The following is a 17,508-nucleotide window of genomic DNA, read 5'->3' as shown; positions in this document are numbered from 1 at the left end:
CAGACAGATAAAATTAACAGGCATCTCTTGAAGATTAGCTATCGTTAAGTCTAGCTTTGACACATGTGGCTAATTGAAGGAATACCAGGTACAACAGGAAATGAAGAATAATAGGTAATATAGTCTTATAAAAGACTCATTTCACCTTAAATCCAGTAAGACTGTGATAATGCTTAGATAAAACTTAAAGGAGTTGAGATCATACAGATTCTTCATGCACCAATTACCATTAAAAAGTGTATATTCCACATGGTAATTCTTTGACAAATGCTGTTTTTTTAAGTGACAACTGATAGACCTTGCTGATAACAAAATCATAACCCGTCTCTTTAGCCTGCTACAAAAACTTTGTTCTTACATGCCTTTTGTATATTTTTGCATTTCAGCTTCCTTTGACTTGCTTGAAAGGTAGGCAAGTCCTGATACGGACCTGAATGTTTCAGTAGTTTGTGTTTCCACATGGACCATTGTAAAAACAGGATGGAATCATGGAGAGCTGAATTACTGCAAAACTGAAGCAGAAAAGGAAAGGAATTATAGATCCAGATTCTGCTTATGTCTCATCTGTGCTTTCATTTCTCCAACAGTCATTACACAGGTGTGCATGACAGCCAAACCTATTTTAACAAAGTGTGAGGCATACATGTTTCAGGCAGTTTGGCTTCCAGGACGTTGTGAGGTTTATGCAAAAATAAATAAATAAATAAATAAAAAAAAAGGTGTGCATGTGTGTTATAGTATCGCTATAAAGTAAACATTATGTTTTGGGCAGCTTATATTAAGCCACAGATATATCATTCAATCTTGATTTTGTTATTTGCACAACTTTCAGGAAAGTGTATTAATGTGTATTATAAACAGCATATAAGAAAACATACTAACCAAGAACAAGTGGAAAGAGGAAACTTAGAAAACATTCAGGCACCAAATTTGAAATATATTGCAGAAAACTCATCAGGATTAATTGCTGCCTTTTATGAAATAAATCAATTTTTCTTCAGGGAAATAGATAAGGATTCATTCTCTTTTTCATCTTACCCTTATGGTACGATAATGATGCATGAAGCAGAGTGTGAGTGTGTGTGTGTGTGTGTGTACAAGTGAGTGAATGTGTTTAAGCAAGTGGTCTCTCTATTGCATATTCATATTGAGAGCATGTACATAGTTCTTGCGCAAAAATAAATAAACAAATAAAATCAAACCTGTGCAAACCTTAGGCTTTAAATTCACCTGAACTATGATATGTGGTTGATGGGCAAACTGAATTTTGTCGTGAATGAAGTTTAAAAGGAACTTTGTTTCTGCTATAAACAATACATAACTTTTCATACCCACACTTAGGAAGGCAAGTGTATAAACTAGTTACTTTGAACCTAATAATTTTGTTATGGTTATTTTCAACCTTCCTATTTTCAATTGTCATTATCTGCAAATAATTTAGTCAGGGAAGCTTTTGTCTAAAAAATATGTCAAGATAGTAGTAATTATGAACGTGATATAATGTTGATGAGTGTTGATTTGCTGCTTGCTCTAAGGGGTAAAACAAGGCAAACCTATTACATGACTGAAAGATGAGCAGCCAGATCAGTAGCTAACCAAATTGTCATGGCCACTACTGAGTCAGAGTGGGCTTGGTGAGTTTATTCCAATAGAGATACTACACCACATAGATTTTGTGATCCACAGTACAATATGTATATTGTTACACACACACACACACACACAAAAACAAAAGAGGCTGAAAAAACTTTATGTGGAGTCTTGTATATCATCTTAGAACAGAATTTGACTTTTCAAAAATTAATTAACCTTTTTTAAGATCATAAACTGTGCCAACCATTACTCTGCATGGGGGAATCACATCTGAAAATTAAATCCTGAAGTCTGATCCATCTGTTTTTGCTGTCAGACTCAGCCCCAGGAACTCCTAAACAGTTGTTGTTGTTGTTGCTTTTTAATAGGGTAGGACAGTAATGCACAGACCTCCAGATGTGTCCTGATCTTGTTTGAGATTCACATACTTGACCGCAGGTTGACTTTGAAATCCCATCTGAGGCCCAACAGAATTACAGTGTCCTTCATAAAGAGGAGAAAAATCTTCTAATGCTGAAATGCTCAGTTACCAGTGGATGGCTCTGGTATAAATTTTAGTAGCCTGGTGAGAGTTGAGGTGGAAAGGAGGGAGTGTTTTTGACTTCTAATATAGCACAGTACTTGTTCTTGTCTCCTGTAGTCTAGTTATTGAGTGTTGAATCATGTGAAAAGGGAGGTCTGTGTTGCATTATATTAGAAATAAAAAGATAGATCATTTTCTTTCCTCAAAAGGTTGGTAATTATTAACTCAATAAAAAGCAGGGCTTTTTGCCATCACCTATGGGTAGGAGTGAGCAGCAGATAATCCACTGTCAGAGCATTTCTAATTTTAACTAGTGTGGGTATTTCTCAGATAAGTGAAGAAAGGTAGTGAAACTGTGCATTGATACAACCCAGACAATGAGCTTCTGGACCTACTGTAAGTGCTGATAATACAGACCCAATGCCATTGAATGTCTAAGTCATTTCAAACAACCATATTTAATGAGATTTGAGTCTACACTGCCCTGAGCAGAACACTAATATAGCACGAGGCACTGAACTACTCTCACATTCCATTCACATTATACAAAGCAATGTGAGGAGGGCTCCAGATGACAAGTTGGCACTGCGATCCCCTTTCTACTCCATAGAAATACCAGGTGCCAAGCTGAGTCACAACCAGCTTTACCTTTTGGAAACCAGAGGGTTTGATTTCTTACTGGTTGCAGTAGACCTCTAGGAATAGTTCTGTAAACCAACCAAATAAAACTGATTTTCATTGGAAATATGCAAAGAACAAATGAAAGGGGGGAAATTTCATATCAAAATATTTCTGATAACTGCAACTTTAAGAAGGGAGTTGACATGAATGGCTACCTTCATCATTAGAGAATTGCGTGGTACAAGCTGCCATGCCTTAATCACAGCTGTCATGAGGAAAGGAAATAGATTTTTAGGGTCCAGATAGGATTTCTCCTTGGAAATGTCAGGAGTGATTGATGTAAGACACTACTAAGAAGCTACTCACTAAATGTGTATTGTCTACACTTTTGAATCTTACCCCTACCCGATATGTTGTTGTCATCATTTTAAGAAGTCACAGGAACAGTTAAGCTATGCTTTCTGAATAAATTAGTAGTCACAAAATGACACTTCATTGACCTTTGAAAAAGGTGGGGAGTATAATGGTATGACATACATGGCTGTTAAACAATTTTTTTCTTTTTTTTTTTTGTTTATTATTTTATTTTATTTTATTTATTTTATTTTTATTTATTTTATTTTACTATTTTTTTCTTCTTTTTATCCACTCTGGCAAAAGGTGCAAGCTCTTTAAAACAGTTTCCTAATTGTTTCCTTCAGCAAGAGAGCTAACTGACTGTCATAAGATGACATGCGTAACACAGAGATCTTGCTACACATTTTGATGCAAAGGAACACACTTTTAGTTGAAAATCTTTCCTAACATGATTCAGATGTTAGAGATGAATACATGGAGCACTGTACATTTGGTAAAAGTTAAGTGCTCTTAAAAAAAAAAAAAAAAGATCATAAATCTTTAGCTGTGGCCTTTTATCAGCTCTTAATTTGTCATGGTATTTTAATTACTTTCAGTGTAAAAATTTTAATCCATATGTGAGGGGAGACGCTGCTTCTTTCTTGCTCCTCTTGTAATATAATTTTAAAAGATTAACAGTCCTGTGTGCACATGGATGTTTTTGAAAGCTTGTAATGGGCAATTTCAAAGTTCTCTTAGCTCCATACTAAGCACACATTCAGTAAGTTGTACCCATGCTGATTTCGGAAGTTAAAAGTTTCAGGACTTAAAAGCAATCTAAATCTGTTTGGGTGGCTCCTGCTTGGATGGGACCAGATTTTCAGAGGGCTGGTGCTCAGCATTTCTGTAAGAAGTTGCATTTGAATTGTTTCAAAGGTAAGTATAATATTTGTATCTTTTGAAACTAAAGTGCAAACCTGATCTCTTATGTGGTGAGAAACTGCTTTTCTTCTTTTTATTTTTTTTTTTTTCTTTTTGTGGTTGTTGCCCTTTTAATCACCTTATTTTCAGGACTTACATCTGTGACTGCTGAGACATACACAAAATATGATCAAATTGGTACATGAAGCTAAGGGAAGCAATAAGGTATTCTCAGTACTGCATGGCTGCAGCTAAGTCATTTTGAAATCAATAATCCCCTCGCAATTCACTGTGCCACTTGACTGGACATACAGATGCAGATGCCCTTGTAAATGAGTTTACATCGCACTGTGCTTGTAGCCATATAATCTTTCTTCCCTTCTCAAGTCTGTCCCATTTTTCCTTGCTTCCATTATGCATATGAAACTCAAATTAAGATTGCATGTAAAGCTGACTAGCTATTCCAGGTTATTTATTGGAAATGAAACTATATAAGCATACAATATATGGTTTGCTTAAAATTGATTTACCTAACTCCTTCCATAGTCCCAGGCAAATGCAATTGTACAGCAGAGAATAGCATTGCAGGAGAAAATAAACAGAAGAAAAAGATCATTTCAATAGAAAATTTGCAGCTGTTTTATAGGGGATTTAGATCTATAATAATTAAAGATTATAATAAAGAGTACAATTTGTCAAATAGAAAAATTAGAGGCAAGACACTAAAATTATTAGTTACAAAAATAAAGTTTTTCAGGTGAAGGCCATGTGTACTTTGAAAGTGGTTTCAACTCTGTTTGGACAAAGCTTGGACTCAAGTATAGGGAGTAGGTAATCTCTAGGTAGGCCTTAGGTAGGTTTTGTTACCACCTTGTGTTGCCCCACCCATGTCCTTTCTCCCCACTGTGCTCTCCACCTTTCTGTACCCCACCAGCCGGGGTTGTGATATTAGTACACTCTATTAGCTAGAAAGAAAAGTCTTGGCGCCTTAGCATCAATGGCCCAGACTCACAGGCTGCAAGAGAAGAAGGTCTACAGAGAGCCTGGGATACAGCTGCATTACAGAAGCATGGCACCAAGCTGTGCTCACCCTATAGCCTCTGTAGTGGAAGTATGAAGTATGAGTTACAAAGCATGGCATCATTTAGAGAACTTTCTAAACTGATCTCTTAGTTTATTTTATCACCACCATCATCATCTTCATGTATAAACACTGTGAAGGATGCAGGGCTCTGGCAAACCAGATACAATCTGGCCTGGCCCCAAAATTTCTAGTTTTGGATATCATAAGCTGCAGTTCTTCTGCTTTAAAAGGAACAGCAGCTGACTCAGATGGACTGTAGCATGACAGGGGTATCTCTCAGATGTTGGGTACTTGTATGAAGGTCCAAGAACTTTCCTTTTTGTGAGAGCTTATAGGACTAAGACAAGTGAAACGATTTTTTACAACAGCCAATTCAAGCTGCTTTACAGGAAGCACAACAGGGCGTCTGAGGAATAATCAATTCCAATAAAGTGCCTTCTTTAGTCAATACAGATTGGTTTCAGTTCTGAATCATGCCTTGCTTTTCACATATTTATTTCATGTACATATATGTATATATACATAAGTATGTATGCATGTATATATTAAAAATGCATAATCACACACAGTGTTTTATCTCTTGATGTATTTGCTTGCCTTGAAAATGTCTGGCTTTTTTTGAATCCTGCCTAACCCTTGGGCCACAGCGTCCTTATGGTAATGAATTCCTTGGGCAAAGAGGATGCTTTGTTCACAGCCTATCCTCTTTACTAAATGTTCCTCCGTTCTTTATTAGCATAGGAAGTGAATCCTTACTGTAAGATTGGGACAATCTCCATACGATATTCATGGAAACCAAGCTGTAGAGAGGGCAGATAACCAGCGTAGACTGAAAGAGGAGTAGGTAGAAAAAAAAAAGGCTATGGCTCATCACTGTTGCTAATCTTCTCTAAGCAGCATAAAACTTATAGGTTTATAGGCTGCCCTTGAGCTTGTCTGTTCCAAAAGTGAGGCTTTGAGTTCCCACAGTTACTTTAGGTAGCACAACATAACTGCTCTGCTTTAAGGAGGTGGCAAATACAGGCAAAAGAAGAGCTGTGAAATGCCCTGTACATGTGAATGATCCAAAGTGTGGCAGTGGGCATTCTCATCCAAAGATGCACTTATTTTGTTGTTAGATACTATTTTCCATTTTCTGTCAAAACAATAGGTTCTTATTTCTCTAAGTTGGCATGACACAGTGTGAAAAATCAGATGCTGCTTCATGCAGGCTGAGAAAGTCACACATGTTTTCACTCTGTCTAATTCTTTCATAAAAGCTCCAGTCTGGAGAGGGATCTATTAAACGTCTTTTTTCCTTTTGCATTGCAAAATGCAAATCTTTTCTTTCTTTCTTTCTTTCTTTCTTTCTTTCTTTCTTTCTTTCTTTCTTTCTTTCTTTCTTTCTTTCTTTCTTTCTTTCTTTCTTTCTTTCTCTCTCTCTCTCTCTCTCTCTCTCTCTCTCACTCTCTCTCTCTCACTCTCTCTCTCTCACTCTCTCTCTCTCTTTCTTTCCTTCTGCTAAAAGGCAAATGGGATGGGATCTACCGTCTACATTGGTAAACCAAATTTTTCTCAGTCTTAGAGCTTTACGTGTTCACCTCATAGTCTATCACACTTTCAAATTCATGGAATCACAAAATCACAGTCTAGGTTGGAAGAGACCCCCAGGATCACCTAGTCCAACCTCTGGCCTAACACTAACCAGTCCTTCACTAAACCATATCACTACGCTCTACAACTAAATGTCTTTTAAAGACCTCCAGGAATGGTGACTCCACCACTTCCCTGGGCAGCCCATTCCAATGCCTAACAACCCTTTCGGTAAAGTTTTTCCTAATATCCAACCTAAACCTCCCCTGGCGCAACTTAAGCCCATTCCCCCTCATCCTATCACCAGGCACATGGGAGAATAGACCATGTACCTCCTTTAATGTACCTATTGAGAGCAATAAGGTTGCCCCTGAGCCTCCTTTTCTCCAGGCTGAACAATCCCAGCTCCCTCAGCCACTCTTCATAAGACTTGTTCTCCAGACCCCTCACCAGCTTTGTTGCCCTTCTCTGGACTCTCTCGAGGACCTCCATGTCCTTCTCATGCTCATCCACACTGTTGAATTGAGATATCTCATGCTGTTTAGGAAAAAGCATTCCTAGTTATAAATTCAAATACTGTTACCCAATCCTAAGGACAGTAGGAATATTTTTTTTTCTGCCACAGGCTGATAAATATATATATACCATATCTGATGTATCTTTTTCTAGATTGCTATTATTGTCAATCTAAAATTTGTGTTATGTCTGGATGCATGACCACTGACACAATGCAAGAAATCCCACATTCCATGGAAATTTAAAAGAAAGAATGCAGAAGAACCAGAAATCCTGCACTCCAATAAGAAAAACCTGGAGCAGACCTAGGGAGAAAAATTCAATTTCATGCCTGTATTTCAATGTTCTGGAATTCACGTCTTCCTCTCTCATCCATTTGCCCAGGCGTGTGCCAAAATTCTTTTTCCTACATGAATGTACACATGCATCTCTCTCCTGTTTTTCTTCCCCTTCGTTTTTCTCTTTTTCTCTCTGTAATCAGAATTTACAAGAGAGACCTCTATAAGTTTCTAGCAAAAAAAAAAAATAAATATCAAATTACTCTATTTCCACAAAATGACTTTGCTCTGGCAAAATAGTGTTTTAGGACAAAGAAAAAAAGTATTTTTTTCTAACGTAGCCCAATCAATTCTAGTAAAAAAATAAATAAATCATGACAAACTTACAATGAAGCAGACAGTGCAAATTATATCATCGTAAGTGTCCTCTTAGAGAAAACATACCTTAGATGTCACTTTACCTGAAATGTTCAGCTTGTGATTTTGTGCTTTGACAATACAATGATTTATTTTATTTTTTTCTAACTTCCTATATTTGTTTCTGCTGACCTCCTAAAGATGTACATGATAGTTCTTTATTTTACTGTTCAGATAAATTTAAATCTATGTATATATCTCTGCCGGTGCATATGTGGCTGTATATATGACTAAAATGAGCAGATTTGCTTGACTTTATGAACTAGATGCCAGACCACATCTGAAGAACTGCTGAGCTTGCAAAGCGCAGTACCACACTCCTCCTTCCATTCTCTCTCACTCTCTCTCAGTGCTGATACTTCTGGCCTTTCAATATTTTTAACCATTTCATGGTTAGAAGTTCTGACAAACAAAATGGATTTTCTTATGTTTAAGCAGTGTGTGCTCCGTGACTGGGGTTTCCTTACTGGACTCCAAGTCAGAGCTGTGTACCTCTCCCAACCAAGTTAACAGCATTCTTCAGTCAATATTTTTGAAATGTTCATATTGAGTCTCAGATCTGCAAAAGTTCTCAGTGTTGGGGAGCAGGGACCTTTGGAAAATCTGGTTAAAGAAACAGACAGAACAGAAAATTTTCAATGCTAAACATGCTGAAAAAAACTTGCCCTCTTATGAGTACCTAAATTAATTCCTTCAAAATGTGTCCTTAACTCTATGAGCACAGAAATTTGCATTATGACCCTGCATTATTCTTTGAATGTGCCTCAGATATATTTCTGCCGTTACTATCATTCCTATCAATTAGTGAGTGTTAGGGCTTAGTTACCATGACTAAAATTAGGACAGACTTATTTTGGAGATATTTTTCTTGATATCTCAAATAAATAGCAAAAGTCTTGATTTTTACAGGTTTGTATCGTCCTTGTCAGCCAGTCTCTGCCCTACTGGTCCAAGACAGCATCCTGATTTTCTGAACATGTCATCTGGCAACTCTGGTGGATATCTTTGCGTGAATCTGAGGGAAGAATGTGCTTGTTCAAAGGAAGGCTTTGGCTCTGTCAGAAGCAGGCTCTGTGCTAAAGATTTGTTACTCTATAACAAAGGGGGGCCACTGATTTGCAGACACAGCTTGCACTGATGTCAACAAAAGCTGCACATAGAGTTCAAGTGTGCACTGAGGCTCTTTGCCTCTAATTCATCTCAGGGCTTGCCTTATTTTAATATATACAACTTTGAGCTGAATGAGATCGGGATGGATTTTTAAAGATGTTGGCTACAGATCCATGCTGACGAGAGGTGAGAAAATACTTGCCGTTCCATGGACAAGTCGAAAACCTGCCTGAGCAAACTGCCAGTTCAACTGTTTGTAAAGCGGCCACAGACCAGGGAATTGCCGCGTGCAACTGAGTGTCAAATACTTGCCTGGCGTGTTTTGGCATCATTTCATCTTCTTCTGCAGAGGCATGCTGATTTTCATCAGCTTAAAATCAAGTTTTAAAGTGCACGTAACCATTTTGAAGCCCTGTCCACATTTTTTTTTCCTGTTTTCTCCAGGGTAGCAGTTTAATTTCACTGGGATGCTTCTATATTGTTTTTCTTCTTCTTTTAGAATATAGACATGATGAAAATTGCAGAGCTGGGGTAATGAACACTATGTTAAAGTGTAATTTCAGAAGGAGAGTACCGTAATTCTGCACTGGGCAGTATAAATGAAGTTTTATTAAAATAGCCATTTTACATACTAAAAAAAGCATGCTTCTTTACTGCCTTTAAGAACATTTATTTATGTATATATTTAATACTTATATTCAGTGCTTTGAAGACTGGTAAATACATTAACAAACAAGAGTTGCATTGCTATTAAAACAAATAAGGAAAACTGGAAATATTCTCAAGAAGCCACACAGCAGGGAGAGGGGAAAAAATGGTAAGCCAGAGTGCAGCCAGATCTTGAAGTCTCTAGAGACCAAAGAAGAACTTACCTTGAGCTATAAGCATGCTGTGCAGCAGAGTACACTTTACCTCCCTGGCTACTACTACCGATGCAATGTAGGTGCCTCAGCATCTGGTCTCGTACATCAAACCAGGTCTCATACACCTCTGAGGGATTTCTGCCATTGTATGACGTGTCCCCTTCTTGTCTGCTTGTGGATTACTCCAGGTTTATAGTTACTCGCCCAAGAGCACCCAGAATGTGCATACTTGGCTAAGAGCAAGTTGGCTTCTCTCCAGTGGTGCGTCTAGTTGTGGAGATGTACTTTCTTAACCTGGGCCTAATAGAACTGAATTCTGTTTGTTTCAGACTACCTAAGGGAAAACACTGACTTGCAGTGTGGGCAATTCTTAGATTTAAAGCACTAACTTCTTGCATACTTTGCTCCTCCAAGAAGACCTCGTACTCTAGAAATATTCTTTGCATCAGGTGAGGGCTGGCTGGAGCCATTGGTCTTCTGCAGAACTGCTTTTGACCTGGTGAGTACTTACTGATTAATGTTAGGAGGTACTGAAGTTGTGTGTGTCATAAAGCCATGTTGTTTAGTTTCCTGTGTTGTAACCATATACTGGTAGTCATGAGCTAGTAGTTAGCAGAGATGATCAGGTCTGAACAGACACTGATCCATTGTCTCACATTCAGAGAGGATTCCTTTGTGTCAGCTAGGAACTATTGCATATGGCAGGGCTACACCACCTAACTCTAGGGCTGGAGATGGCACAGCCTTTTCACTCTAGGGATCTATATGTTTTAGTTGCATGCTCAGATGAGTTTCATTCCCTGGAAGGATGTTGTTATCTTCCTGCAAGCTACTCCTAGAGTGCCCCTCATCTTAGCTCTCTAACATACTCAGTATACTTCCAAAAAAGGCTTAGGCATGTGGCTAGTAGGGTCTGGAAAGTTGGAATATTCTCTGCTGTCAATCCAACACTGCTCACAAACACTGTGTTCTCACTTGATGTTGTTAAAAGACCAAAGCGGCCACCATAATTGAAAACAGTATCAGTTAGGCATTCAGGCTGAAGGTCTGTTTTCCATGTTAATCACTGCTAAATTAGTTGTGTTGTTACTGAGTAGGGAATTAAGATTAAGATTTTCAAAGTCTTCAGCATTAAATTACCAGTCACTGTCCCACACTGTCATTTTGGTTATGCAATTAAACAGTCTCCGGGAGAGCATTTAAGAAGAAACTAGGGCATGCATTTCCACAAACCATTTCACATCCATACTTTTTTATAGAAAGCTGAAGAAAAAAATTAATTTCAATAAAATGTTAGATCAATGTTTCATGCCACAGAGCATGAGATAATTTGCACAGCCAGAATGTCCATCTACATTAAAACTGAGCTTGTTTCAGCTGTAGAGTCTAACACAAGTACCCATTGGCTTTGCAACTCCTAGTCTGTACACTTGGAGGATGAATACTGTTGTAAGCAATTCCATTCCATTTTTAATTTTCCCTGGCGGTAGCAAATAGGAGGATCATTCACCTTCTTGACATAAACTGTTATGTTTTTGTGCTTTTTTTCAATAGCTGCCATATTAACAGAAATGGATGCATTCTAGCAGGAAGTAGAATTATTTAGCCACATATGTGTGCTCCTTTTGCTCATATACTATATTATATTCTAATTTTTAAGTGATTGTCATTAGTTTACTAACAAATTATTTTTCTTATTTCAGACTGAGAACAGCGATAACATTTTATAAGCACTAAGAATATCCAGGCATCCCAAATATCTCTTTGTCACAGTTTTGTGTATTCTAAGTTGCTTTATCAGTCATTAAAGCTCAGCTTGCAGTACTTAACAATCTTGGCCTTGATCCTATAAGTATGCATATGCCTTGCTTTATGCATATAAGCACTCCCATTGAAATCAATATTCATCCACATTACATTAAGTACATGCATAAGTGTTTGCAGGATTGAGGCTGCCTTTTTTTTTAACTTTTTTTTTTTTTTTTTTTTTCTTCCCTGTATTCATACTACTTTCTGCCTGGTATCTATTGTAGTCTTTTGAGTAAATGATTCATAGGCTGAATAGGGCTCTTCAGATCTCATTCCTAACTGAATTATACAATTCCTCGTGTAGTGCCAGAACCCACTCAAGTATTTTCAGTCTTCACATTCACTTCTACTATTCTGAGCCTCCACCTGGGAGCAAAACTGAATTTTGTGGCAATGACATAAGATTCAAGGGGTATATGCAGGGAAGTGCTGAGGACTAAGAGTGGTTGGTAAGGGTGGGGTGGATGAGGAACTAGAAAAGCCAGGGCAGGATTTGGAGAGCAACATGTGTTGCAGGCATGATCTGTGATGTTTCAGCAGAGTGCTGCGTTGTGGAAAGAGGCAGAGAGAAACCATGCAGTTTCCGGGGGAGGGAGGGAGGGAGGACCGCTGTTCTTAGTGACTATATACTTTGCCTGGTCCTAAGTTTTTCCTATCATGTGGATCATAGAATCATATTGAATGATATGATGGAATCATAGAATGGCTTGTGTTGGAAGGGATCTTAAAGATCATCTAGTTCCAACCCCCTGCCATGGGCAGGGATGTCATCCACCAGATCAGGTTGCTCAGTGCCTCACCCCATCTGGTCTTGAACATTTCCAGGAAGGGGGCATCCACAGCTTCTCTGGGCAACCCATTCCAGTGCCTCACCACCCTCTGAGCGAAGAATTTCCTCCTAACCTCTAATCTAAATCTCCCCTCTTTTAGTTTAGAACCATGTCAGTACTGAAAAACTGCAATGAAGTCACCCCAGAGCTTTCTCTTCTTTAGGTTGAACAGCCCAAGCTCTCTCAGCCTTTCTTTTTCAAAGGGATTTGATTTGAAAAGAAACACTTGTTACACTTTTTTTTTTTTTTTTTTTTGTTAAAACACACCAATTTTTCATTTTACAAAAAAAAAAAAAAAAAAGAAACTTAAAAATCTTTTTTTTTTTCCTATTATTGCTGGCTCTCTGTGTTTGCACCTTCCATAATAAATAAATAAATAAATAAAAAGACCAATCATTTTTATTGCTGTATACTGTCACTTTCTTAAGTTTTTATGTACCAACACTGGAATCTCTGGTTTGTAATCACAAGGGCAACTTTTTTTTTGTAGCAGGACAGCTTAGCTTCATATTTAAATTTTTGTAACAGCATTTAAAAGTACTATATGGAAGTACTTTTGTTTCTGGTGTTGAAATTATGTTTATAAGTCTGAAATGCTATGAAAAAAATGAAAATGGTTCTGTAAATCTGAAGAGTTATGACATTTTAATATTTTCTCAGCAGCTTTGGAGTTGGCTCATCATTCATTATTTTTCCTATCCCACTTTTTTATAGCATGGGAATCTCTGTAGTTAAAGATTTAGTTTGAATTTAGTTCTCCAGTTTATTAAGTAAATGAGTACAAATATTCATCAATTATGCCCTACTCATCTCTATATATTTCAGTATCTCTGAATTTAAAAATTGTAGATTAGTGCCTGAAAGGCATCGGCTTTTTCCACCTGTGCCATTATTTTTTTTCTCAAAGAAAGACATTATGTCTCCCTAAAAACTTTGTTTCATTAAATCTGGACCTGTGTGGCTACAGAAAGGCTACTGTCATAGACATGAAGTCATTGATCATATCTGACAGATTTTTCTCTTCTATAATAAGTGACATTTCTCATAATAAGACATAAAAACAGGACATGAATTAACATAACATACCACTGAATATCAGTGCATACAAACTCAAATTTAAATTTCCAAGCCTTTAGGGACTTTGTTAATTTTTTGCACCATTAAGTAGTTTCCAGTTTTAATCCCCATTTGTTAGGAAAAACCACAACACAAGCATACAATATATTACAGCCCACATTGGCGGAAGGATTCCAGCAGCACAGACGTGCTCTCCTCCAGAGGGCAGTGGATATTGCAACTACTGCTCTGTCCCCTGCATCCCTGCAACCAGCATTTGGCCTTTCCAGAGATTCCCAACAATGGGGAGGTGGGGGTGGAGATTTTCTAATAGTTGAAAGTGGAATTTGTCTTCAATTATATATATATATATATATATATATATATATATATATATATATATAATATATATATATATATATATATATATATATATATATATATATATATATATATATATATATATATATATATAATAAAATATATATATATATATATATATATATATATATATATATATATATATATATAAAAGATATATATATCTATATCTATATCTTCAATTATATATATATATATATATATAATTGAAGATATAGATATAGATATATCTTATATCTTATATATATATATATGTATGTATGTATAAATCAACAAACAAAAAACAACACCCAAAACCCCACACAAAGAGAAGGTGGGGGAGGTTGGGTTTATGAGTTATACAGTCTTTAATTTACAGGCTTATATAATACTTATGACCACTAAATGCCTGGAATTAGCTCCAACTTCAGTACCCTTTCTTTTCCACTCTCATGTAACCACCACATTTTAGCTCAAGTGCAACTATATAGCTTTTGTTTTGTTTTCCTTTTTTTTTTTTTTTTTTGGGGGGGGGTGGGAAGAGAAGGGGAAGTGTGGTGGGATGGTGGGAAAGTATTAATTTCTCATGTAGTGGCCTCCAAATCCATTATAAACTTTTATTGCTTTAGAAAGTGTTACGGAGTCACACTGATTTGCATTTGTGAAAGACAGATAGATAGGAACTTCTAAGGAGAAGCTGTGATGGTCAGAAGATTCCATATGGTCACAAGCAGTCTTTCTCCCTGGTCTCAAGAAACCTGTTTTTGAGAGTAAATAACTGAATGAAAACAGATTTCTTGGAAAACTGTTGTAATTTAATGCATGTAAACAAAAGCTTTTATAATAGCCTCAGTCACACTGGGATTTCTGAAAGAATTACTTCAAACGAATATCAGTTTTTAATTGAGAGGCACCCAAGAGGGTGGCAATGGTGCAGTCTTTTATTCTTTTTTTTTTTTTTTTTTTTTCCTCAAGTGGAAAATATTGCAACATTCACAGTGCTTTCTTTTAAAATTCCTATCAGTCATTCTAATACTAAAACTTTCTAAGGCCTATCACAAAATGACACGACAGTTGAGATTGGAATGAACCTCTGAAGATCATCTAGTCTGACCTGTGTTCTGAGCAGGGTCAACCACAGACCTCTGTCTAGTCAGGTTTTGAATATCTCCAGGGATGGAGACTCCACAGCCTTCCTAGGAAATGTGTTCCAGTGTTCAACCACCCTTGTTGTTTTCTTATGATTAAACAAAATTTCCTATATTTCAGTTTGTCCCTATTGCCTCTTGTCCTTTCAGTGGACACCACTGAGAAGAGTCTGTCTCTGTTTTTACACCCTACCCTAAATCAGGTATTTATACACACTGATAAGACCCCCCTGAGACTTTTTCTTCTAGAGGTTAAACACTCCTAACTCTTTCAGCCTCACTCCATGTGAAAGAAACTCTAGACCCTTCACTGAACATGCTCCAGTTTGTCCTTGTCCTTCTTGCACTAGGAAGCCCAGAACTGGAACCAGCCTTCCAGATGTGCCTTACCAGTGCTGAGTGGAGAGGAAGGATCTCCTCTGTCAACCCAATAGCAATAATAGCAATGCTTTTCCTAGTGAAGCCTAGGAAGCTGTTGACCTTCTTTGCTGTGAGGGCTCATTGCTGTCTCATGCTCAACTTGTCGTCTACCAGGTGTTTCTTTGCAAAGCTGCTTTCCAACTGGATGGCCCCTACTGCATACTGGTACACGGGGTTATTCCTCTCCAGGTGCAGGACTGTGACATTACTTTCACAGAACACAAGATACCTCTCAGCCCAGTTCTCCAGTGAATGACCCCCTGAATGGCAGCAATCCTATTCAGTGTACCAGCCACTCCTCCAAGTTTTATACAGACTACAAATTTGCTGGAGTTCTCTGTCCCATCACCCAGGTCATTAATGAAGATGTCAAACCTTACTGGCCCCAGTATAGACCCCTGGGGTATACCACTAGGGACTGGCCTCCAGATGGACTTTTTGATGCTGATCACAACCTTTTAAATCCATCAGTTCAGTTTTCAGTCAGTGTCACTGTCCACTCATCTAGCCAACGCTTCATCAGTTTGTCTATAAGGATACTATAGGAGACTTGAAAGTCAAACAATGAACTCATAGTTTCCCTACTGTTCCTTTTGCTGCTGATATACTTGTAGATGCCCTTCTTGTTGCCCCTTATATCCCTTGCTAGATTATACTCCATACGGGCTTTGGCTTTCCTAGCCCTATCCCTGTACACTCTAGACTGTATCTCTATCTTCCATCTATCTTCCAAGGCTACCTGTTCCAGATTCTACCTCTTATATGCTTCTTTTCTACATTATTTTTCTGGAGCTCCCTGTTTGTCTAGATCCCGTCACCTCCTGTACATAGGGATGGACTGTTCCTGAACTTTGAGGAGGTGATCCTTAAAAATCAACCAGCTCTCCTTGAGCCTTTTTCTCTCCAGTTCCATAACTTGTAGGGTTTTTCCAAGTTTTTCCAAGAGAATCTTGAGTTGATTTTGTTTGTTTGTGTTTGCTTTGTTGTTGTTTTGTTGTGTTGCTTTTATTTATTTATTTATTTATTGTTATTGTTGTTAGTTTTTGTTGTTTTCAACTATAAGATTCTGTGGTGGATTTACTCAGCTGAGCAGCTGAGTTCCACCACAACCACTCTCTCATTCCCCTTCCTCAAAGGAAAAGGAGGAGAAAATATGATGAAAACACGTCAGGGGTTGACATAAGAACAATTATGGTCATGGGTAAACAAGATTCAGCATAAGGAGTTTGATGTAATTTATTGTCTGTTATTAACAAGCTAGAGCACTGAGAAAATAAAAGCAAACTAAAAACACCTTCACCCCATCCACCCTCTTCTATGTCCTCCTCCTGAGTGGCACAGGGCAACAGGGAATGAGGGCTGTGGTCAGTCACAAATCCTTCTTCTCCGCCGCTCCTTCATGGTCCCTCTCTGCCCCTGCTCCACGTGGGGTCCCTCCCACGGGATGCTGTTCTTCCCGAACTGAGGCTGCGGGGGCTTCCCACTGGCAGCAGCTCTTCAAGAACTGCTCCCACATGGCTCCATACCATGGGGTCCATCCCCCAGGAGCAAACTGCTCCCGCACAGGTCCCCCATGGGTGGCAGCTCCCCCCAGCTCCTGCGTGGGCTCCTCTCCATGGGCTGCAGCTCCGGCCCGGAGCCTGCTCCTGTGGAGGCTCTCCATGGGCCGCAGCCTCCTCCAGGCCACATCCACCTGCTCTACCAGGGGCTCCTCCACGGGTTGCAGCATGAAGATCTGCTCCATGTGGGACCCATGGGCTGCAGGGGGACAGCCTGCTCCACTAGGGACCTCTCCACAGGCCACAGGGGAACTGCTGCTCCAGGCCTGGAGCATCTCCTGCCCTCCTTCTACTCTGACCTTGGGGACTGCAGGGCTGTTTTCTCATTCCTCACTCTCCCAGCTGCTGTTGCACAACAGTTTTTTCTCTTTCTTAAATCTGCTCTCACAGAGGTGCCAACAACATCACTTATTGGCTCTGCTCTGGGCAGCTGCATGGCTCTTTGGAGCCTGCTGGTACTGGCTGTTATCTAATAGCGGGAGTTTCTTGATT

The 17,508-nt window shown here is 38.5% G+C and overlaps 1 long non-coding RNA gene across 1 annotated transcript in view; it reads left to right on the top strand.

Moving 5' to 3' along the window:
- LOC101805074 (uncharacterized) overlaps positions 1-12,708 on the top strand; it is a 119,547-nt gene extending 106,839 nt beyond the window's left edge. The window contains exon 7 of the long non-coding RNA XR_005266362.2: positions 8,771-12,708. This is a non-coding gene — a long non-coding RNA (uncharacterized lncRNA). The remainder of the gene's footprint in view (positions 1-8,770) is intronic.
- Positions 12,709-17,508: the final 4,800 nt, after the last annotated feature.

This window comes from Anas platyrhynchos, chromosome 5 (genome assembly GCF_047663525.1).
Source record: "Anas platyrhynchos isolate ZD024472 breed Pekin duck chromosome 5, IASCAAS_PekinDuck_T2T, whole genome shotgun sequence".
Classification (NCBI taxonomy): Eukaryota; Metazoa; Chordata; class Aves; order Anseriformes; family Anatidae; genus Anas; species Anas platyrhynchos.
Note: the sequence above shows the minus strand (reverse complement) of the source record. Positions and strands in the feature narration are given on the sequence as shown.